The sequence below is a fragment of the Oncorhynchus nerka genome, linkage group LG27, assembly GCF_034236695.1.
Source record: "Oncorhynchus nerka isolate Pitt River linkage group LG27, Oner_Uvic_2.0, whole genome shotgun sequence".
NCBI classification, from domain to species: Eukaryota; Metazoa; Chordata; class Actinopteri; order Salmoniformes; family Salmonidae; genus Oncorhynchus; species Oncorhynchus nerka.
The window spans coordinates 38,835,317-38,858,875 of NC_088422.1; the positions used below are offsets into that span (position 1 = coordinate 38,835,317).

Consider the following 23,559-nt stretch of genomic DNA (forward strand, 5'->3'; position numbering starts at 1 on the left):
ATCCCTGCCTTCCCCCGCAGAGCGTCGAGCCATGGCAGCGGGTCGTCCTGGCCAGGCCCGGCTTCATTACACCTGCCAGATGGGCCGAGAATTAGATCTCTACTCCCACGTTGGGAGGGAGGGAGTGGGGAGGGAGGGAGGTTAGGGAGAGGTGGTGGTGGATTAGAGGGGGAAAAATAATGGTTTTTGTTTTCATTTACATTGCAAGTTATTACATTTTAATGTAACACCTCTTGGGACCCGGGAGTATTAAATGACTGTTCTTGAATAATCGACACTAACTGCAAGCAAATGCTGGGGAGAAATGAAATTAGCGAGCACAGCAATTTGGCAAAGTGATTATGGTCTCCTCTGAGGCAGTTCCTGATGATTTAAGAATGCTAACATTTAAACAAGTCAGATCTTATTACTCCTCAAGGTTAAATTGAGCTGCGTCTGAGAGGAGGGAAGGGTAGGCAGCCGTTGCTAGATTGGAAATAATGTTTCTCTTATTTTTACATTTTTGTTTTCATGTTTCGTGTTCCTATCTCTTGCTTTGACAGTGGCTTGTTTGAAAATGGCGAGTGCTCAGGGCAGGAATCAGCGAGAACCCGGTGACACTTTGGAGCCAGTTTTTAATTGGATCAGGGATATTCCATTTCTGATCTGTAATGTCTCCACTGTGCCAAATAACATCACATAGCTATGAGCAATAACAAGATGGCTTTTAAACGGCAGTTCATTTTGCAGTACGCCTGTGTTCTTCAGATGCAGCATCCCTTTTCCAAAACAGATACAGACCATTGAAAAGAACAAGACAACATACTGAAGTACAATTTCCTTGTATTTTCAGACATTTTCAATTGTGCCATTAATGCACTTTTATACTGTATTTTTCCATACTTTCACATTGGTAGTGGGAAAAGAAAACCATTTTTAAAGCAATTTCAGTTCCATCGTCTTTTGTCGGGCATGTACCTCATACAGCCATTCATTCACATCTGTTTTCCCACACAACAACCTTGATCCAATTAGCTGACAGGGACAATGGCGTACTTTTCCTTCCGTGAGCCAAACAAAAGTGAAAGGTTATAACAATACGGAAGCTCTTTTTTCCATTACCGGCCGTCAGATCCTTTGAAACGCGTTTTTACCCGCCATTTATTTGTCACCCTGTTCTTTTCTATCCCAGGGGCTCAGCTGGGGAAGTGAAAGGGGATAACGATAATGATGTGAGGGGGAGCAGAGAGGAGCAGTGCAGAGGATGCAGATCCACTTTACTGTCACGTCAGAGCTGTGATAAATTCTCCTGCTGCACTGCACTGCACCAGAGAGGAGAGAGAAGTTGGGACTGAGACAGATGGGTTTGACTTTTATCTCTCCTGCTTCTGAAGAAATCAGAACATTGGTTGCCACTGATGAGATTTATTTAAAGTAAGGCGGAAGCAGGAGCAGCGAAGCTACTTTGGGGAATATGCTGTATTAGTTTGTATTCCCATCTGCGAAAAGGAAAACATTGCAAGTCAAATGTAATCATCATAACATTGGGTTATGCACTGTTCTGAATATAATATTAGGTTCACTGTTGTCTGGCATTCATTATTTTCCCTGTAATTTGCATTTCGCAAAGCTACGAAGAACACGGTTGTTAATAAGAACAAATCACTAACTCTGTCTTTGCTTCTTTTTTTGTTAAACCACTGCGTTATCTCTCAATACATCTAAGATGGGTGTCAAACTCATTCCGTGGAAGGCCGGATATCTGTCGGCTTTTGTTTTTCCCTTTCAATTAAAGCCCTAGACAACCGGGTGAGGGGAGTTCCTCACTAATTAGTGACCTTAATTCATCAATCAAGTACAAGGGTGGAGCGGAAAGCCGCAGACACTCGGCCCTCCGTGGAATTAGTGTGACACGTGAACAGCAAACACTGGTTGAATCAACGTTGTTTCCACGTCATTTCAACCCCAAAATGAAATGTGACGATGTTGGATCAACGTGGAAAACTGATTGGTTTTTGCATAAAAGTCATCAACGTCAGGGAATTTCCTCTTTGTCCCCCCAGAACTTTGAACCTAAATCCAAAGGACAGGGTGACATTTTTGGTTGATTTCACATTGAATTCATGTTAGTTGACAACTCAACCAAATGTAAATGAAAACTGTAACCAGTGGGAATACATGATCTAATCTTCATTATCAATGGATGGAAGCATACACACCACTGTTGTTGTTGTCAGCAATGTGTGATTTTTGTTGGTGGTTGTAAGTTATGCATATGTAGCCTAACATTTGTGTAAGCCTCGTGAGGCTTTCTTGTGGCCAATGGGATTCGCGGTATGAGGAACATAGCTGGCTACAACCATAGCAGGGTTATCCCCAGGAAGAAGCAACAAGCCTTTAAATTGTAACCAGGAATTTCCACATGAAACATTCATGCTTAAGTATGATTAAGAAAAGATTAAGGAAGGGTTGTTTGCTTCTTAAAGGCCCTGTGACAGTTTGGAAATGGATCGAGTAGAGCTTTCACGCCTGTGGTTTTCCTAATCCCAAGCCAAGATTTCTCACCCACCTTCACCTGGAAACGCTTTACATCCAATTTTCACATGGGCTTTTGAGTCAAGCACAAGCGCCTCAAGGTTCCTACCTACCAGTTAATTCACCAAACGGTAAACCAACAGAATCATTCGTGTCGAGTGTCTTCTAAAGCTGTTGGCGCAATGTGGAGAGAAGAATCAGATATGTCAATCCAACACTGGCAGGCAACTGTGCGGGGGGAAAAAGACACTTTAGATGAAATTGTCAAATGATATGTTGCACATGATACAGTATACATTGGCTTGAGCAACCCTGGGTAAAGCAATAGCCTACACATTTCAGATTCTAGGGACCTCAGATGGAACATCGGTCCATGCCTCCAGCCAGTGATTCAGATTTGGACATGAATCCATTGATGAATTCATTGTATTATTATGTATATGAGATGGGCTCCTCCCATCTGGCAGGTAGATGCTGTGATCTGCAGATAGATCCATACTTAATGATAGAAGATGGGTTTAGACGGAGGTACTTATTTGACAATTATTGAACTGCCACCTTGATTAATGGCAATAGCGATAGCGCCAGGCCTCAACGCCCCAACCTGCCACCCTGGCGTGTTTCATTTCTGATCTGATCCCACCTATTTACTGTTATCTGGCCTGGCTGGCTTCAGCCTCCGAGTCGACCTGTCAGCCGAGTGGCAGTTTAAAAAGAAATATCAAATTGAATTAAAATTGCTTGCTCACCCAAAACAGAGGCCTGCATGCCTTAAAGATCACACATCTGTTCCTCTAAATCATTGTTGCATAGTCAATCCCTCTCCTCTCCGGTGGGCGGGCGTGAGCGAGGGCTAATGTGAATTATTCATTCCAACGGGGCCACCGCACTCTTCATCATGTTAAAGTGCCCATGACATGACTGATGGAGCAGCCGTCCCGGTGCAGCCAGCTATATGCTAATGCTTCTGGAAGGAGGAGGAGGAGGAGAGGATCCTGGCTGGGCTAGAACTGGGCTGCCTGGCTGGATGGCACTGTATGGGAAGGAGAGAGAAGAAGTAAGGGAAGGACAGCAGCAACACACCTGGCTTTGAGCATTTGATTCGGATAGGAGCCTAGGGTACTGAACTGCACTCAGTGGTCACCTGAGGCTAAGCTTTCTCCATCTTCCTCTCCTCTCTCTTTCTTTACCTCTCTCTCTTTTATCTCTATGTCATAATCACACACCAACTCTCACGAGCACATTTCACGCCGCTCTCAAACTATAACTCACCTGAATTACCACCAAGCAGCCAAAGTACTTCAGATACCATGTTAACTTCTAGCTCCACAAATTCTCCCTCCTATATTCTCCCAAGCCCCTTAATCCTAGAGAGCGGTTTCAGAGCTTCTCCCCGAGTTCTCCAGTGGATAGAGTGTGTTTGCAGCAGTTAACAGGACCTCTGCAATTTATCCTACACAATATGTTTGGCTGAGGTAAAAGTCAGCCATCGGCTCCGACCGGGGAACCAAAATGAAACCAAAATGTCTCTCTCTCTCACCTCTGTGAGGGATCGTGTAGTGGAATGGCACAGGGGATTTACTGTGAGCTGCTATGGGAGCTTTAATGGCTTGCAGAATTGTACTCCTGAAACTCGATAAGTGAGCTCAATTGTAAGCACAAATAATTAACTTTGATCTTGATATTGCATGTACTGCATTGATTTATCCTGAGAAGAATGGAGGTTGTGCTGAATGGCAGTGTTACTGCTACATAATGGCTGTCTTGCAGGGAGATGCCATCTCTCATCCTCAGTTTTGTCATTGAGTTGTTTTTTATTCATGGCTCAGAATGCTCTGGTTGATAGGTATTTCTAAGGCTGGACTATCACATCTTGCATCTTTTTTATCTGCTGTACAGATGCATGCAAAACAGACAGAACATCTCCCAATTGTTATTTTCAATGCTGTAAATCGATCTTGCAATCAGCAAGTACAATCTTGTGAAGGTGAAATACAACGCAAACAACCAAAGAGTCAGAAGGGAGAGAGAGGGGAGGGGGGAAGGAAGAGGAGTGAGAGAGGAGGGGGGGAAGGAAGAAGAGGGAGAGAGGAGGAGGGAGAGAGGAGGGCGGAAGTAAGAGGAGGGAGAGAGGAGGGGGAAGGAAGAAGAGGGAGAGAGGAGGGGGAAGGAAGAGGATGGAGAGAGGAGGGGAAAGGTTGAGGAGGGAGAGGAGGGGGAAGGAAGAGGAGGAGAGAGGAGGGGGAAGGAAGAGGAGTGAGAGGGGAGGGGGAAGGAAGAGGAGGGAGAGAGGAGGGGGAAGGAAGAGGAGGGAGAAGGAAGAGGAGGGAGAGAGGAGGGGGAAGGAAGAGGAGGGGGAAGGAAGAGGAGGGAGGGAGAGAGGGGGGGAAGGAAGAGGAGGGAGAGAGGAGGGGGAAGGAAGAGGAGGGAGAGAGGAGGGGGAAGGAAGAGGAGGGAGAGAGGAGGGGGAAGGAAGAGGAGGGGGAAGGAAGAGGAGGGAGAGAGGAGGGGGAAGGAAGAGGAGGGAGAGAGGAGGGGGAAGGAAGAGGAGGGAGAGAGGAGGGGGGAAGGAAGAGGAGGGAGAGAGGAGGGGGGAAGGAAGGAAGAGGAGGGAGAGAACTATTTCCACTGCCGTTTGCATTTAACAGCTTCGGAGATGTGCTTTGTAAAGTTTCTCACCTTTTCAGAAACCGCCTTGTGTCTATAAAGGTCCTCAACTGATACTTTGGTTCCCACAGACTCTGCCTTCTGAAATTTCACAATTGATAGCGGTTACTAACAGAGAAGAGCCTGATAAAATCTCACACGATTAGAGAAAAAAAACCCATGCAGTGTGAAACGGTGAGCGAGAAAGCAGAACAGAATCTGCACTCATCCGGCCTCTGAGGTTGGTGTCTGGGTTTCGATTGACACATCGCTATTTTGGCCTGCCCTGTGTGTGTGTTTGGAACTACCCTCTCTACAGATGTGGAAGAGGTGTAAAGACCGGGGGCGGGGCAAGAACCACAGACGCTTCGTTTATTTTCTCTTTTACTCTACCTCCTTTTCATGATCTCATTGACATGTTGTTTTTTTAACGAGGCAAGGTTCAGCAGTTGTGCAGTTTCAGTACGGTTGTTTAGAACTAGCTATTATTCAAGGTTATCAATAGTTTATCACAAAAAAATGGCTGCCATGTATTTGTTTTAGCCAGAATTTATCTCCAATGCACAAACAAATTTAAGTCATTTTAGGGAGTGGTTATTTTTTGGCATCCTTATCAACATAATGCTTGTGTTTCTATTCCAAGTAGGAAACATTGAAACACCTTACAATGACGTAGCATCTCCTTTGTCTTCATATAATCTTAATTTGCATCAGGAACAAGATGTGCCACACCACGGCTGCCACGTGGGAGTCCTACTTCTTTAGGAGGAGTCCTACTCCTGGGGCTGTTAGGCTTCGGCTCAAATGGAACCCTATTCCCTATATAGTGCTCTACTTTGGACTAAAGCCCAATGGAGCCATGGTCAAAAGTAGAGCAATATATAGGGAATAGGGTGCCAACTGGGATGCATCCTTAGATGAGCCAAGCCCCACGTAGGCATAGATCTGGCCTGAAATAGCCCAGGAGTTCACTCCCTCTGGGACTGGTTGTGCTACAACACAGAGATGCTATCACACACAGCCAAATGGGTCATTCTTGTTGTGAAGAGAAATGGGTTGACTTGATCACATCGTCTTGTTTGTTTATTGTAGACCCCCCCCACATGTGTTCTCTGTCAGCCTAGCTTTGTCTTTTTTAGAAGGTTTCTGATGATCACAGATTGCATGGGCTTCAGCACGTTACTTTTTTATTTTTATTCAACCTTTATTTAACTAGGCAAGTCAGTTAAGAACAAATTCGTATTTACATTGACGGCCTACATTAGCTTGGTGACACAACACTCAACAGTTTATGTGGACTTTATTTCTAAACTAATATAATATAACATGTATTTTAGTCCCCGTATTGTCTTTCCTATTTATTCACATACATGTATCTTTAACAATCTTGGTAATTGGAACAACCATTTCAGTTGGTTTACTCCCTTATTTGCTGAAATGACACAACATGTCATGATGAGCGTGTTCCCCCTCTCTCTTCGCTGGCTGGGGGATGCTTGTCAGCAGAGCTGCCATAGGCCCTCATTGCTGTGACTGCTAAAGTCACCATCTATTACACTGAGGGCCCACGCTTTACACAACTGACACAACATATTGGTTTTACTGAAAAAATGCCACATTAATGAGTGAATAAATAAACATGACGCTAGCGAGCAGACGTGGGTGGGGGTGTTGTCTGTCTCTGGGGAGATGAGGAGAGTCTCCTGGGTGTTTAGACTGCTTAGCTATCACCCAACAGGGCAGCCTAAACCACCTCTCTCTCAAAGCCCCAGCAGCAATCTGGATCTCAGTGGTACCGTGGAGGCAAAGCAGGAAAGCTTTCATTTAACATTTACTCTGCTCCGAAAGCAAGCCTTTAGGGTACATTTAGTATTTTCATAAGTTACAGAGATGTAATTAGACAAATTAGCTCAGTAGACACTCCGGTTGTGTTTTAAATGGCTGCATGTTGCCATGGTTGATAATTAGCTGTGCTAAAACCCTTTCGCTGCTTCTGCACCCGGGGCAGTGTGTGCATCCGAAACCTGTCAACCAGCAAACACCAGGCAAAGGGATGATTATTTATCCCACAGCTTCTTTTACCTAGGAGTGATGTTTCTATCCCCACCATATCAGTGTTCTTGTGTGTCTGTGTATTTGCTCATGTTCGGTATATGTGTTGGCAGGGTAGGAATCCTGTTCTTCCTGACGAGCAACAAAAGTATTAGAATCAAAGTAGGCTCTGCTCTCTCTCTCGCGTGCTCTCTCTCTCTCTTTCGTTCTCTCACACTTTTCCTTTTTCTCTAGGAGGCACAGACTTTCTTTTGAGAGAAAAGCCAATCCCCAAAATGGCTCTATTCATCAGCCCTGTGGACTACATGTCCTCGTCTCTTGTCGTGAGCTTCACCCCCAGACCTGATGAGCCATTTCCACAAAGAGAGTTTACACTTACTCTTACACTTTTAATGAGTTGCCCACGGTGATTCTCACCCGAGCACAGTTTTTATTAGCTCAATAAATTCCTCTATCTGGTTTCAAGACAGTCTCTTTAAATTGGTTGAAAGTCGTTGAATGCCAGCTGGGAAAGAGAGACTTCCGAAATGTGGATTAACTTATACAAATATTTATATGGTACTTACACTACCGGTCAAAGTTAGAATTGTCTAGAATGTCATTGTATGCGGTAGTGTTAAGATTTCCCTTCACTGGAACGAAGGGGCCTCGCCCGAACCATGAAAAACAGTGCCAGACCATTATTCCTCCTTCGCTAAACTTTACATTTGGCACTATGCATTGGGGAAGGTAGCGTTCCCCTGGCATCCGTCAAACCCAGATTCATCCTTTGGACTGCCAGATGGTGAAGCATGATTCATCACTCCAGAGAACGAGTTTCCACTGCTACAGAGTCCAATGGCAGTGAGCTTTACACCCCTTTGGTCGACGCTTGGCATTGCGCATGGTGATCTTAGGCTTGTGTGTGGCTGCTCGGCCATGGAAACCCATTTCATGAAGCTCACTACAAACACTTATTGTGCTGACATTGCTTCCAAAGGCAGTTTGGAACTTGAGAGTGAGTGTTGCAACCGAGGACAGATCATTTTTACGCGCTACGTTCTTCAGCACTTGGCGGTCCCGTTCTGTGAGCTTGTGTGGCCTACCACTTCGTGGCTGAGCAGTTGCCCGGGGAAGCTCTAGCAGGGCAGAAATTTGACAAACTGACTTGCTGGAAAGGTGGCATCCTATAACGGTGCCTCATTGAAAATCACTGAGCTCTTCAGTACGGGCCATTCTACTGCCAATGTTTGTCTATGAAGATTTTATGGTTGTGTGCTCAATTTTATACACCTGTCAGCAACAGATGTGGCTGAAATAGCCAAAGGAGTGACCACGTACTATTGGCCATGTAGTGTACCTTTGTTTTTCAATGACAGATTAGTTATGTATTTCTGTCTTTGTTGCACATATCATATATATAGTCTGTCATCAGAGACCAAATTATAGATATACTTAGTACCAGTGGTGTAAGTACTTAAGTTGTTGGCCGCCCAACAACCTGCCCGCTTGACCCTATTCCCTCCTCTCTTCTCCAGACCATTTCCGGAGACCTTCTCCCTTACCTCACCTCGCTCATCAACTCATCCCTGACCGCTGGCTACGTCCCTTCTGTCTTCAAGAGAGCGAGAGTTGCACCTCTTCTGAAAAAACCTACACTCGATCCCTCCGATGTCAACAACTACAGACCAGTATCCCTTCTTTCTTTTCTCTCCAAAACTCTTGAACGTGCCGTCCTTGGCCAGCTCTCCCGCTATCTCTCTCAGAATGACCTTCTTGATCCAAATCAGTCAGGTTTCAAGACTAGTCATTCAACTGAGACTGCTCTTCTCTGTATCACGGAGGCCCTCCGCACTGCTAAAGCTAACTCTCTCTCCTCTGCTCTCATCCTTCTAGACCTATCGGCTGCCTTCGATACTGTGAACCATCAGATCCTCCTCTCCACCCTCTCCGAGTTGGGCATCTCCGGCGCGGCCCACGCTTGGATTGCGTCCTACCTGACAGGTCGCTCCTACCAGGTGGCGTGGCGAGAATCTGTCTCCTCACCACGCGCTCTCACCACTGGCGTCCCCAGGGCTCTGTTCTAGGCCCTCTCCTATTCTCGCTATACACCAAGTCACTTGGCTCTGTCATAACCTCACATGGTCTCTCCTATCATTGCTATGCAGACGACACACAATTAATCTTCTCCTTTCCCCCTTCTGATGACCAGGTGGCGAATCGCATCTCTGCATGTCTGGCAGACATATCAGTGTGGATGACGGATCACCACCTCAAGCTGAACCTCGGCAAGACGGAGCTGCTCTTCCTCCCGGGAAGGACTGCCCGTTCCATGATCTCGCCATCACGGTTGACAACTCCATTGTGTCCTCCTCCCAGAGCGCTAAGAACCTTGGCGTGATCCTGGACAACACCCTGTCGTTCTCAACTAACATCAAGGCGGTGGCCCGTTCTTGTAGGTTCATGCTCTACAACATCCGCAGAGTACGACCCTGCCTCACACAGGAAGCAGCGCAGGTCCTAATCCAGGCACTTGTCATCTCCCGTCTGGATTACTGCAACTCGCTGTTGGCTGGGCTCCCTGCCTGTGCCATTAAACCCCTACAACTCATCCAGAACGCCGCAGCCCGTCTGGTGTTCAACCTTCCCAAGTTCTCTCACGTCACCCCGCTCCTCCGCTCTCTCCACTGGCTTCCAGTTGAAGCTCGCATCCGCTACAAGACCATGGTGCTTGCCTACGGAGCTGTGAGGGGAACGGCACCTCAGTACCTCCAGGCTCTGATCAGGCCCTACACCCAAACAAGGGCACTGCGTTCATAAACCTCTGGCCTGCTCGCCTCCCTACCACTGAGGAAGTACAGTTCCCGCTCAGCCCAGTCAAAACTGTTCGCTGCTCTGGCCCCCCAATGGTGGAACAAACTCCCTCCACCACCTTCCGGAGACACCTGAAACCCCACCTCTTTCAGGAATACCTAGGATAGGATAAAGTAATCCTTCTCAACCCCCCCCCTTAAAAGATTTAGATGCACTATTGTAAAGTGGCTGTTCCACTGGATGTCTTAAGGTGAACGCACCAATTTGTAAGTCGCTCTGGATAAGAGCGTCTGCTAAATGACTTAAATGTAATGTAATGTAAGTAAAACTACTTTAAAGTACTACATAAGTCGTTTTTTGGGGTAATTGTACTTTACAAAAACATATTTTTACGACTTTTAATTTTAATTCACTACATTCCTACATTGTACTTTTTACTCTGTACATTTTCCCTGACACCCAAAGTACTTGTTACATTGTGAATGCTTAGCAGGACAGGAAATTGTGAAATTCACACACTTATCAAGAGAACATCCCTGGTCATACAGTATCTACTACCTCTTATCTGGGAGACTCACTAAACACAAATGCTTTGTTTGTAAATTATGTCTGTGTGTTGTAGTGTGCCTCTGGCTATTCGTAAAAGATCTGTCTGATGTGCAATTTGAAATTATTTATACTTATACTTTTGGTACTCAAGCATCTTTAAAACCAAAAACTTTTAGACTTTTACTCAAGTAGTATTTTACTGGGTGACTTTCACTTTTACTTGGGTCATTTTCGAAGGTAACTTTACTTTTACTCAAGTTTGACAATTGGGTGCTTTTCCCAGCACTGTTTAGTACTAAGCTAAATTATTTTCAGTGAATACCAAAGACTATACATACTGCATAGCTATACTAATGTTGTTTTTAACCAGTCTTTTAACTAGCTAAACTCACAGATGGAGATAATAACAGTGCCGTATGGCTAGTAGTGGCAGTGGGAGCCACATAACCCATGTCCTAATTGTTGGGGGAAGTCGGCACAATGCTCTCACATCACCTGCTAGCCGATTTGGAGAGAGAATTATTAGGACAAAGTCTGCTTGAGAGCCATAGCAGCACATCCACGTTCATGGTGCAGGGAGATGTGGCTTTGGATTGGCTGGCCAGTGCCAGGGCTGACTGGTTATTGGCTTGGCAGAATGTTAATAATAGGACTAGTTAATATGAATAAAAGCTCAATCTTTAACAGTCTATATGGCCGTTGCCTGAGATAGGTTCACAACCATTGTTCGAGGGCATAGCCTGATATTAAAAATACCTTTAATTTCGAGTGTCAAAAACTAAAATCTATGTCACACGAAGCAATTTGGACGCAATTTCTGTTGCAGATGCAAGTTGCTAGTGACATCATCTCAAGCAACTTTGCTGATACCCAAAGCAATTCAAATGCCATCATGTCATACATCACATCATGGTTTGCAAAATTATTTGTTTATCCAAACGTTTGGTAATTGAAACAGCCTCAATATAGACAAAATGCTGGCTGTAGAATTCAGCTAGCTAGCCAAAATGTTTCCTATTTGCCAACTGTGTTTTACCAAGCTAGCAACAAGCTAAGCTAGCTAGCTAGTGCAGTTCATGTTGGACAATTTCAGTTGAAATTAGACAGAGAAAGGTCTGGGTTCACTTTTAAAATGACATGTATTGATTGCCAGACCATGTTCATAAACCATGACTAGCATTTGGCATGTCTGTTTTGTTGTGGTTTGCAACAGCACTGACAGCTATGTTGACATGACAACTGGATCGAAGTTCCGAATGGAACAATATGACAAGTCGGGTAAAAAACATTATGCTCACTGTTTGGACATTGCATACAGTCAGTTTGTATTTGTATGTTTATTTATTATGGATCCCCATTAGCTGCTGCCAAGGCAGATAATGCGATGCAATGCACCTAAGTTGCAGGCAATTTTTTGGGGTTGACACACTGAGCAACCCAGCTGCAACTTTGTTGCAAGCAACGTAAATTGTGCCCAGATTGCTTGGTGTGACATTGGCTTTAGGCACTTGATGGGGCACATCCGTTCTCTGTGATGCCTTTAGAATCCCTCTAATGGAATCGGTAAAGTTCTCCCCTCTCACCACATCTCACTGGGCCTGCATGGCCTGCCTGTGACACGTGTAGAATCATTTGATTCAGCTAATCACTAGTGGTAGCCCTGAGAAAGCCACACATGAGATCTTTCTGGTCACCCTGGGCTCCTTGGTTGGCTGTATGAGAGCTGAGCTGTGGCAGACGCCTTTCTTGAACATGAAGGTTTTCTCTCTCCCTGAATACTGATGTGGAATGTAAAACCATTCACGTTACAAACATCCCCCCCAGCTCTAATCAAGCAGAATAGTGAACCATTAGAATTACTTATGGTCTCTAATTTTGTTCATATATTTTTTTTCCCTCTCTTTCTCTCTCTCTCTCTCTCTCTCTCTCTCTCTCTCTCTCTCTCTCTCTCTCTCTCTCTCTCTCTCTCGGTGTAAATGAAAACACACCCCTGTTGACACATTGGAGCATGCAGCTTTTTTATTAGCAAGCTTTTTTATTAGCGAGAGAAGGTAAGTGGTAATGAACTGTGAACACGCTGCTTCCTTCAATTTGGAGCAGAGGTATCACCCATTTTCATGCTCTCTGTGCCAAACACCATATTATTACTATATCCAGACACAGCTTGAAATGAACTTTGGCATTCCTTTTCCTTAGTTAATATGCAATGTCTGAATGACTGTTTGCTCAATTTTCTCTACTTTCACGTCAGTGATATTGATGTACTAAATTGGGTTTTTGAACCAGAACGCAACCCATTTTCCTTGGTCCAAAATCTATTCGATTTTTTATAATAATATTTTTTCCCAAGTTAGTCCAACCATGTATATATTCTGTCATTTATATATTTGCTGATCAAGGTAGCAACCCATCATAACATAGGCTATGTCTTTGCGTCATATCTATTCATCCATGTTGCTCTGACTTTGATTTGTTGCAGTCTTTGTGTTTTGCCAAATGCATACTTGTACTAAATCATCTCTCACTAAAGGCATATAATTGTTATGCAGAGTGATACCTGATCATTTTTAGTCTACCTCTGTTAAAATGTTAAATCACATCTCTAATATCTCGCCTCTGAATCTGCATTAACTCCCTATTTCACGTGGGTATGAAATATGGGAACGTGTTTCAATCTTTTGTTAATACTAGGGCCTTATCTGGAGGTATGACAAGCTCAAATGAGCCAGTGCAGCAATTACCACAGTGCCAATAAACGAGGGAAGAGAGACCATTTACACCTGCCTGCCTGATGAGAAACCCTGCTGTTCTATTCACCTCCCCTACTCCCTCCACTACTCTCCTCCCCCATCCTCATCCTTCGCTTCATTCCTCCCCTTCCTCACCCCTTCTCTGAGACACCTATAATTAGGAACCACAGAGTAAAGTGCACAGGCATTTTGGGGATGTGCTTCACATAAGGAATGATCACAGTGTTTAGTGGATGTGTCTAACTACAGACTAAGGCAATACATCACAAGCTGTTCCTGGCACACACACACACACACACACACACACACACACACACACACACACACACACACACACAGCAGATACAGGACTGTAGTGAAGAGCAAGGCCGAGGGAGGGCTGCCTTCAGTTCACACCAGGCAGAGTGATGTTGAGGTGTCTCCCCCCGCCTTGATTGCCAGTGGCGGCTGGCGCCTTGCCTCACCTGCTAACAGCAGCACAGGTCCCAATGACAGCCTGGGGATGACAGCCAAGCCTTAGCTCATGCCACCGGGCAGGTTGGGGTTGGGTTCACTCCCTCTCCCCTGTTTCCTCCCTCTCCTCTCCTCCAAATCTTCCTCAGCTCTTTGTTGTGACTTGTTTTTACAACACACAGCGGGAGGGAGGGGCTCGGTTTGTTTGTGTTTATTCCAAGTGGATTTGCGTATGTAAAATTACTACCGTTGCATTTGTAGCTTGTTTGTGTGTGTGTGTGTGTGTGTGTGTGTGTGTGTGTGTGTGTGTGTGTGTGTGTGTGTGTGTGTGTGTGTGTGTGTGTGTGTGTGTGTGTGTGTGTGTGTGTGTGTGTGTGCGTGCGTGCGTGCGTGCGCGCGTGCGTGCGTGTGTGTGTGTGCAGAGTGTACCGAAAGCAGTGACAGTGAGAGAGTTAACCCAATAGACAGTGTGTCAGTCTGAGATTCAGAACAGAGCAGGGGCAGGCATCTGGAATGTGAGGGAGATGTACATGGTAATTGAAACAGAGTCACAGTAGTGGTACCAGTCAGAGGCAATCTTTCTTTTTAATTCACACCTTACTGGTACTCCAGACAACACATTTATTAACAGCCCTAGCACCATGCCACTGGTAAGTGTTGCTGTTTATCCTCCTCAGCCATGATCTGTTGTTCGTCATCTCTGACAAAACAGGTCGTAATGGGTATTTGTGACCTAGGGTTTAGCATGGCATAGACCTGATACATACCGAGGTTAGTGAACTAATGTCCGACTGATATAAGTACCAGTCAGTGAAGTAACTTCACCTTTTTCATTGTGCTCTCTTCTGGAATAAGATATGGTGCATGCCACAGTATTTTGAATGATGGAGGTACACTACATGACCAGAAGTATGTGGACACCTGCTCGTCACACATCTCATTGCAAAATCATGGGCATTAATATGGAGTTGGTCCCCCGTTTGCTGCTATAACAGCCTCCACTCTTATGGGAAGGCTTTACACTAGATATTGTAACATTGCTGCAGCGATTTGCTTCCATTTAGCCACAAGAGCATTAGTGAGGTTGAGCACTGATGTTGGGCGATTAGGCCTGGCTCGCAGTCAACGTTCCAATTCATCCCAAAGGTGTTTGACGGGGTTGAGGTCAGGGCTCTGTGCAGGCCAGTCAATTTCTTCCACACCAATCTCGATAAACAATTTATTTATGGACCTCTGTTTGTGCACAGGGTCATTGTCATGCTGAAACAGGAAAGGGCCTTCCCAAACTTTTGCCACAAAGTTGTAAGTATAGAATTGTCTAGAATGTCATTGTATGTTGTAGCATTGGCACTATGTATTGGGGCATCTGCCAAACCTAGATTTGTCCGTCGGACTGCCAGATGGTGAAGCGTGATTCATTACTCCAGAGAACACGTTCCGACAGCTCCAGAGTCCAATGTTGGCGCGCTTTACACCACTCTAGCTGACGCTTGGCATTGCGCATAGTGATTTTAGGCTTGTCTGCGGCTGTTCGGTTCTTGTGCTGACATTGCTTCCAGAGGCAGTTTGGAACTCAGTAGTGACTGTTGCAACCGAGGACAGACGCTTTTTGCACGTTACGCGCTTCAACACTCTGCGGTCCTGTTCTGTGAGCTTCTGTGGCCTACCACTTCACGGCCGAGCTGTTGTTGCTCCTTGACATTTCTTCTTCACAATAGCAGCACTTACAGTTGACCGGGGCAGTTCTAGCAGGGCAGAAATTTGACGGACTGACTTGTTGTAAAGGTGGCATCCTATGACGGTGCCACGTTGTAAGTCACTGAGCTCTTCCGTAAGGCCATTCTACTGCCAATGTTTGTCTATGGAGATTGCATGGCGTTGCGCTTGATTGTATACACCTGTCAGCAACGGGTGTAGCTAAAAAAGCCAAATCCACTCATTTGAAGGCATGTCCACATACTTTTGTATATATAGTGTATTTCCAAATAGCGTAGCCCTACTGTAGTTTTACACTCATAGATGAGTTAAAAATTGTTTTCTCTTTTCTGGGTGTCCATTATTGAACTAGTCTTTTTTTTTATTTTGGGTGTTTCTTTTCATCTGAGAAATGAATCTCTCTCTTCTGAAGATTGAGTTCAGTTCAATTTATTGTCATAGCAGCTCAATAGAAGCATTTTTAGGGGATTCTTTTTGAAAGTGTTATTTTGAACATATCTCACTCCACTAAAGTAACTAAAGCAATTCAAAGCAATCCATTGTTTCAATGTAGTTGAATTTACTTAAACGTTTACTTACGTGCAATTACATTGTACACATTTGACCTACAATCAAGTCTAAGCTCCTGAAGCACTGCAATCCACTCTTTACCATTTATATTGGAGACTCCTCCTTCTTGCCTTTCCCCTGCGTTATCTAGTATCCCCCCCCTCCTCCTCATTGCATAGCCAAAAGACATGGATATGAATACCCATAACAATCACTGTCTTTTGTACGTGTGATGAGCCGTAAATAACATAATTACCATACCATTTCTGTCTAACATATGGCTGTAAATGCTTGTCAAAACCCATGTAATTACTGTTGTTTTGAGCCAATTGTGTACCTTTGTGAATTCCCCTGAGTGCTCTATAGACAGGATCATTATTGGGTTTAAATATCACAGACTGTAGACTCCACATTACTGCTGGGACTACATGATGATGCTAGTATACTAGCAGCGCTTCAAATTAATAACAACTAGAAGTACATATCCTGGACTACTGGATGATCTAGTTTTTTATACTGATCAAATGTGCCAAGATTGAACAATATACAGTATACTGCATGTATACATTGTGCATATTTAGACATAGTTTTATGAAGTGTTTTTTATGTCTGTGATGTGCATCTGTACGTGTGTACACGTCTATCTGTGATTGTGTGTGTGTGTTATATCATGAGCTCAGTCTGAGGGTGTTTTTCTATAACTCCCTCTGTGTTGTGTCTGTGTGTTCAGGCTCAGGCAGTTCACCGAGATACAGATTACTGGGCTCTCTCTCTGACTTCCTATGGCTGTATTTACACAGGCAGACCAATTCTGATCTTTTTTTCACTAAATAGTATTTTGACGAATCAGATCAGCTCTGAAAAAGATCTGATGTGAAAATATCTGGTGTGATTGGTCAAAAGACCAATTAGTGGAAAAAAGATCAGAATTGGGCTGCCTGTTTAAACAGAGTCTATGAATCCATCTGCACATTCACTCACTCACTCATTCACTCACACACACACTGAGAGACATACACACACGTCTCCACCCAGCCTCCCAGCCCAGCCTCAGATGGACATCAATATTTGATTCTTAACTCCAAAGGAAATCATTTCATATCACAAAAGCAAATTACCAGGCCTCCAAATATTTAGAGAATGAGACCAGCCTTTCTGGGTCCTTCTTCCTGTTCTGAAACTCAAAATTTGGGATTTAAACAAAGCTTTAAAAAAGAGAAAATAAACAGTTGGGGCGCCGCGTGGTGCATAGCAGAGGAGACAACCCCTGTTGACCTCTGTGACAAGACGGCAGGAGGTGATTATGGGAAGTGGAAAGTGTGCACTTTGATTTCAGAGAGAGGCTCTTGCTCTCTCCTCAGGATACAGTTTTTCAAACAAGGACCTAAAACCCTCACAGAACAGGAAGTGGCTCCTTTCTGGCACTGCATGTGACTGCAGACACAGAACTTGCCAAATGATTTGTTCTGATGTATGGGGAACTGAAATGGCCAAGCGGAGATCTTTTTCCTGTTCCTCTTGCCACAGCCGAGCAACCACAAAGACTGTCTGAGTGTCTGAGAGTTGCGACTAGAGCAGTGGTTCCCGACATTGGGAGCGCCAACGTTTCGTGGGGTGGGGGGACAGCGGTAAAATGCCAGAGGATGTGACTGATGCACATGGTTTGTCAAAGAAATTAACTTTGCTTGGGAAGTAATCTGATTTTTTCACTTTCTGCAAAAGATAATATGTGTAATGAAATTGAGGGTTCATGTAAATTATCATAATGAAACATATTTGGTAGCGGAATAACATTTGGGGAAATTGGGTCTCGACTTTATTTTCCTTATTGATTATTATCATCATCATTAAATAACATAACATGTCATGAGTCTTGTTAAACTATGTAGAATTGCAGGAAATTTGCTTTAAAACAATATTTCCCTAGGTCCTTCAAGTCCAGAGCGAGGGGCATGACTAGGGCTGTTGCGGTGACCGTATTACAGCCACACCGGCGGTCAAGAGTCATGAAGGCAGACAAATTCCACATGACCATTTAGTTACGGTAATTAGGCTTCTCAAAGCTCTGATGCTGCAGATGGTCATTAGTAGCCTACCAAACTTGCTAACTGCCTGGTACTCAGCACTCTATTGTACCTCTAATCACTCTGACATCAATGCAAATGTAATGGAAGATCTAATCAAATACTTCATGGAATAAAGGAAAATTTGAAATGTTGAAATTGAATTGTCGCACAGAATAGAATAGGTCAACTTTTGTACTGTGGGGCATAGTAGATTGACACATAGGCTAGTGCTTTTGCTGTTCGTTAGGCCTACTCATCTTGTTGGCTGACAAAAAGTAAATGTGGACAGTTCTTCCAATATCTTCAATATGCACCTCGGAATTGGATAAGGATGTGCGCAGTTGCGTCCCCGATGTGTCTGTCTTCACTTGTAGCCTGTGAGAAAGACCCGATCACGTGATAGAGAGCCATGTTAGTGAGAGGTGCTTCGGAGCGCGCAGCACTGAGGGAGAAGGGCACAACACAGCACTCGCCGCAAAAGGCTGCATTACGGCCACACAAAAGGGATGCCGCTGTGAAATCTGAGGCTTTAGCAAGTGCTTGTCAAATTGTGAACGAGAGACTGTGACTGAGAGACTGTACAGCCTGCTCAATAAACAAAGCAGTGCTCATGCCTTTCAAGCGACTTTTTTCAAATCATCATTAGTCACATCATGCAGCCTTACAATGTATTTCAAATCAAATCACATAGCCCTACGTTTTTAGAAAAACTAAAGTTATATTAATAACTCTAAATTAAGCATATAGGAGGACCTATTTCTTTGTGAACAGCTCAACACAGAATAGCCGCATGTGTGCACTCCCTCAAATCGTTTGGAGAAAATATCCTTTCTATTTTATTCAGCTTTGTTCAATTGTATTCTTCATACTATAAAATAATATAAAATAATGCCATGGAATTCTAAGCAAATCTCGTCTGCTAAATTAACTAGTGCATCCCACTGCCATTTGGCATAGCCAGATGGACCTAACATAAGGACAACTCAGAGTATGCTATTCTGTTCTTCTAAAATTCTTCTGAAATAGACTACATTTTTCCATATGCTTCTTTAGACTTGTCTAAAATAAATAATGGTTTTATTGTGAAGGTGCAGGCTATATTACATGGATGTGTTATTAGTTTAATGTCCAATGGTCTGCATCAGTGGCTTGTAGGAAGCCAGGATATGCTAAATGTGTTTATGTTAATTAACATCCATTACTGTGAGACCGACAGTTATTTCCTTGACAATCACCGGCTGATGAAATTTCATGACTGCCACAGCCCTAGGCGTGACATTTTTTAAAAATGTTCTGGGGGGAAAAGTTGGGAAACCCTGGACTAGAGGACATGACTGGGGGATAGAAGGAAGAGGGATTGGATTATATGTGTTTCAAGTCTCTGTTTTCAGGCAGTTGGAATTGGCCCGTTCCTAACTGCCACTGAAAAACCATAAGCTCCTGCCCTGTGGAGATGTGCCTACGGGCCAATTCATCACTTTTTCAATTGAACTGTGAGAAGAAAACATTTCATTTTAGTTCACGTCTGATTGCTCCTCTTCCTTCCTTTCATCTCACACCTTTTGACCCAACCAAACTTTGTTTACCCCGGAGACAAATGTTTCTTTTTCCGGCCCTTTGAGCCGAGGAGAATGTCCTTGAGCTGTTCTACTCAAGCTATCTCCTGTACACATCTGTGCCGAGCTTTGTCAGCTTTGTTCCTCCTGTATCCAGTACCCCTCCCTCCCTCTCTTTGTCTCTATTTCCCTCTGCACTGCATCAAAACAGCTGGGCGTCTGTTTGTGCTACATTCATAATTGTTCATGCAGGGTAATTAAGAGCCTCGTCCTAAATGATAGCTTTGCTCGGCTTCTCAGATGTTCACTAACAAGGCAGCCTACAAAGGTGCTAGTGTAGTGCATTCATCACTGTCATCCGGGGCTAATAACTGCTCCATGAATCACAACAGTGACCTGGGCCAGCCTTTTACACTGGGAGGAACACAGTGGCACAGTTAAGGTAGTGCGGGCCAAATATCAACACTACAAATGGACCACTACTACTGTAGCTACATGGATCGTACAATCAGGATCTGAGAAGAGTATCTAACTGTGTGTGTACTATTCATGTACTGTAGCTAATTTGCTGTTTCATCAACATGTTGAATTGGCAGTAATCAGCCTCTGGGGGAAATTGGACATGTTTGCAAAGTAAAGCACATCTTACTCTATTTATATTCTCTGATAATGCTACTCACAGTAATATCGTGATGCTGAGTTTGCTATTTGTGCTTGCTAACGTTGCAGGCTCCCAGTAGACGATGGCCTACGGTGTCCTTCCTTGACTGTTACTGCAATAGGAAGGTTAAGTGAATGCTGCCTTTAAAGCTTCCTTCCTTTACACTTACTACTTTTTCGATCGAGCCGTACTAACCGGGAAACGGAGCCCCGGCCAGTCTATAAAACCTGAAAATTATACAAATGAATTAAATGCCACTCTGAATGCTCAGGGAGCCCTGTATCTGCCGCTGTCGTGGTTATAAGACGAGGAGACGAGTCACCTTTAATGCAGTGAGTGGTCCTGGCGTCTCTGCCGAGGCTCAGTAGAACCCTGGGGAGAGAGGGGAGACCAGGCATCCATCTTAACAAGATCACACCGTTTGATTTTGAATATAATGGTCCGTGCTCAGCCCGCTGTCTTCCCTTTGAAATATTAGCGTTCATGAATGATGTGGAGGCAGTTACCCCTTCCCCCCTTTCCTCTGCCTGCGGCGAAAGGGCCTCATTGGCTGTCAGCGGTCATCTTCTGCACCGGGGTGGGCTAAATCGAATCCAGGAGCAGGCCTGCACTCTCTCGCTATCTCTCTCTCCGTCTCTCTCTTCGTTTCCCTCTCAGCGGCTGGCCAAATGCCTGTTTTACTGGGCAGCTTTACGGCGTTCATTATACGCACTTAACAGTCGCTCTAATTCTGGGGTGGGGAAGTGAGACGATTAGAGGTTGGACTCGTGTGCCAGGCAGTTGCAGTTGACCTTTTATTTCAGACATGAAAGATGTCTCTTCTCCTCGCACATGTCGAGATTTCAGCATTTCATGTTGACTGGGTTTGATTGCATGGGCTTTATTATATTTAGTAGATATTTCTCTTTCTTTTCTCTCTCTCTCTCTCTCTCTCTCTCTCTCTCTCTCTCTCTCTCTCTCTCTCTTCTTTCTCTCTCTCTCTCTCTCTCTCTCTCTCTCTCTCTCTCTCTCTCTCTCTCTCTCTCTCTCTCTCTCTCTCTTTCTCTCCCGGGCTTCTTTCATTTCAGCATGTCTGGCTGATTCAGACTGAAGGTCTAATCAGGGAAAGGTGGGAGATAAGAGATAAGACATCTTATTGAGGATGGAATTATAAATTGAATCCAAAGGAGACATCTGTCCTCTTCTATATACATTTTCCAAGCTCTGACAAATTTCCTTTGGACGATCATTAAAAAAAAAACATTAGGCTACTGCGTACCTGTTCTCTTCTGAAGATGTGTTTTCAGTAGAACTGTTGAGATATTTTCCAATAGAATAATGTTCCTGACTGTGAGATTGAAAGTACATTGTGAAGCAGGGTCAAGGCCAAGACGATTCCTACTCCTATGCAGAAATGTTACATTTGAAGCAGGCTTAACTGTGGAAGGTTTTCACTTTTTGTGTTTTCTTGCTTGTTTTCGCCTCCCACTCAGTTAATGCTTAGTGGGATCAACACAGCAAACGGAGGCTACTACAGCTGGGAGATATTTACACGCAGAACTGTTTCATCAATTGTTACTGATGACCGAGTCATGATATCCATCAAATGTTTTGTTGCCACATTTGTAATACAATACCCAACATAGTGCTCAGAGAAGCATCATACGCTAAATTTAAAACTGGGTGGTTCAGCCCTGAATGCTGATTGGCTGACAGCCGTGGTATATCAGTCCGTATATCACAGGTATGACAAAACACAAATGTTTTCTGCTCTAATTACATTGGTAACCAGTTTATAATAGCAATAAGGCATCTCAGGGGTTTTGGCCGTTTTGGTGTGTGGCCGACATACCACGGCTAAGGCTGTATCCAGGCACTCTGTATCCAGGCGTCGTGCCTAAGAACAACCTTTAGCCGTGGTATATTGGCCATATACCACAAACCCCAGAGGTGCCTTATTGCTTAATTATAACACTATCCTAATCAGTCTAGTCTGGTGTTTTGAAAAGCAGCTAGCATGTGTTTATCTATTGCTTTATAACTGACTGTTAATCTTGAAACTGACACATAGCATATGCTACTGTATACCTATAACTAATCATCTGCTAGAAACTCTCCAGATGACTTATCCTCCTATACAAGACTGAAGACGTGATGAGACATTTCAACACAAAGTTATTGTGTCGGTCTTCTGACCTGGGAATTGATTCAGTGTTTAATCCATATCCACCTCTCTTCAATCACGCACACACGCACTGCAGGGTTTGGTATACCGTCTCTACCTTATACCAGAGTATTCATTTTGAAATACCTAAGGTATGATTTTCAATACTGTTTAAACTATTTATGTCGTTTTTTAAAATTAAATGTTAATATTTTGGGGACTTTTTAGGTAAATACCTGAAGTAAACTTGTGCACTAGGTTACGAGATAAAGCAGATCATTTTAAGTGCTACATAATTTTTCATTATGAAGCTTACCGGTAGTTCCTTAAGACATCTTAACTTCTTAACTATTAAAGAGATTCTCCGATACTTTTGTATACTTTTTAGCCAGTAGTTCTAAAAGTAGTGCTCACAAGCCAAAAGTGGTCCCTGGAAATTGTGCACTACGTCACATATGTGCAGGTATGTGCACCACGTCATTGCTCTCTTTCTCTCGCTCTGCTGTGGTTGCATGATGTGCCTCTTGCTAACTGTCACTAACAGGCGAGAGAGCTGAAGCTCATTGGTTGAACTCGAGTTGCTAGGGGGCTGGCCCAGATGGGGGAAAATGTAGGGAAATGGCACTGCACAACTTCCAGAAAACAGTTGCTTTCAAACTAGGGATTTCGTAGCTAATTGAGGTATACCAGTAATTCTGCCCATAGATTATGCAGGAATGCATGTACCCAGACTATTTGCATTGTGTGCCCCCAACCCCCTTTTACACTGCTGCTACTCTGTTTATCTTATATGCATAGTCACTTTAACTACACATTCATGTACATACTACCTCAATTGGCCCGACCAACCAGTGCTCCCACACATTAGCTAACCGGGCTAACGGCATTGTGTCCCACCACCCGCCAACCCCTCTTTTTACGTTATTGCTTCTCTCTGTTCATCATATATGCATAGTCACTCTAACGATACCTACATGTACATACTACCTCAATAAGCCTGACTAACCGGTATCTGTATATAGCCTGCTACTCTTATTTTCAAATGTCTTTTTACTGTTGTTTTATTTCTTTACACACACACACACACACACACACACACACACACACACAC

At 44.1% G+C, this 23,559-nt stretch overlaps 1 protein-coding gene and 1 long non-coding RNA gene across 2 annotated transcripts in view; one reads left to right on the top strand and one right to left on the bottom strand.

The window, feature by feature from the left end:
* Positions 1-23,559, top strand: part of LOC115111749 (autism susceptibility gene 2 protein-like) — a 421,129-nt gene that overhangs the window by 180,883 nt on the left and 216,687 nt on the right.
* Positions 570-5,406, bottom strand: LOC115111751 (uncharacterized). Its single transcript, XR_003860836.1, has 3 exons — positions 5,194-5,406; positions 3,264-3,547; positions 570-2,742 (listed from the first exon to the last, which is right to left on the bottom strand). It is a non-coding gene; the product is annotated as an uncharacterized LOC115111751 (long non-coding RNA).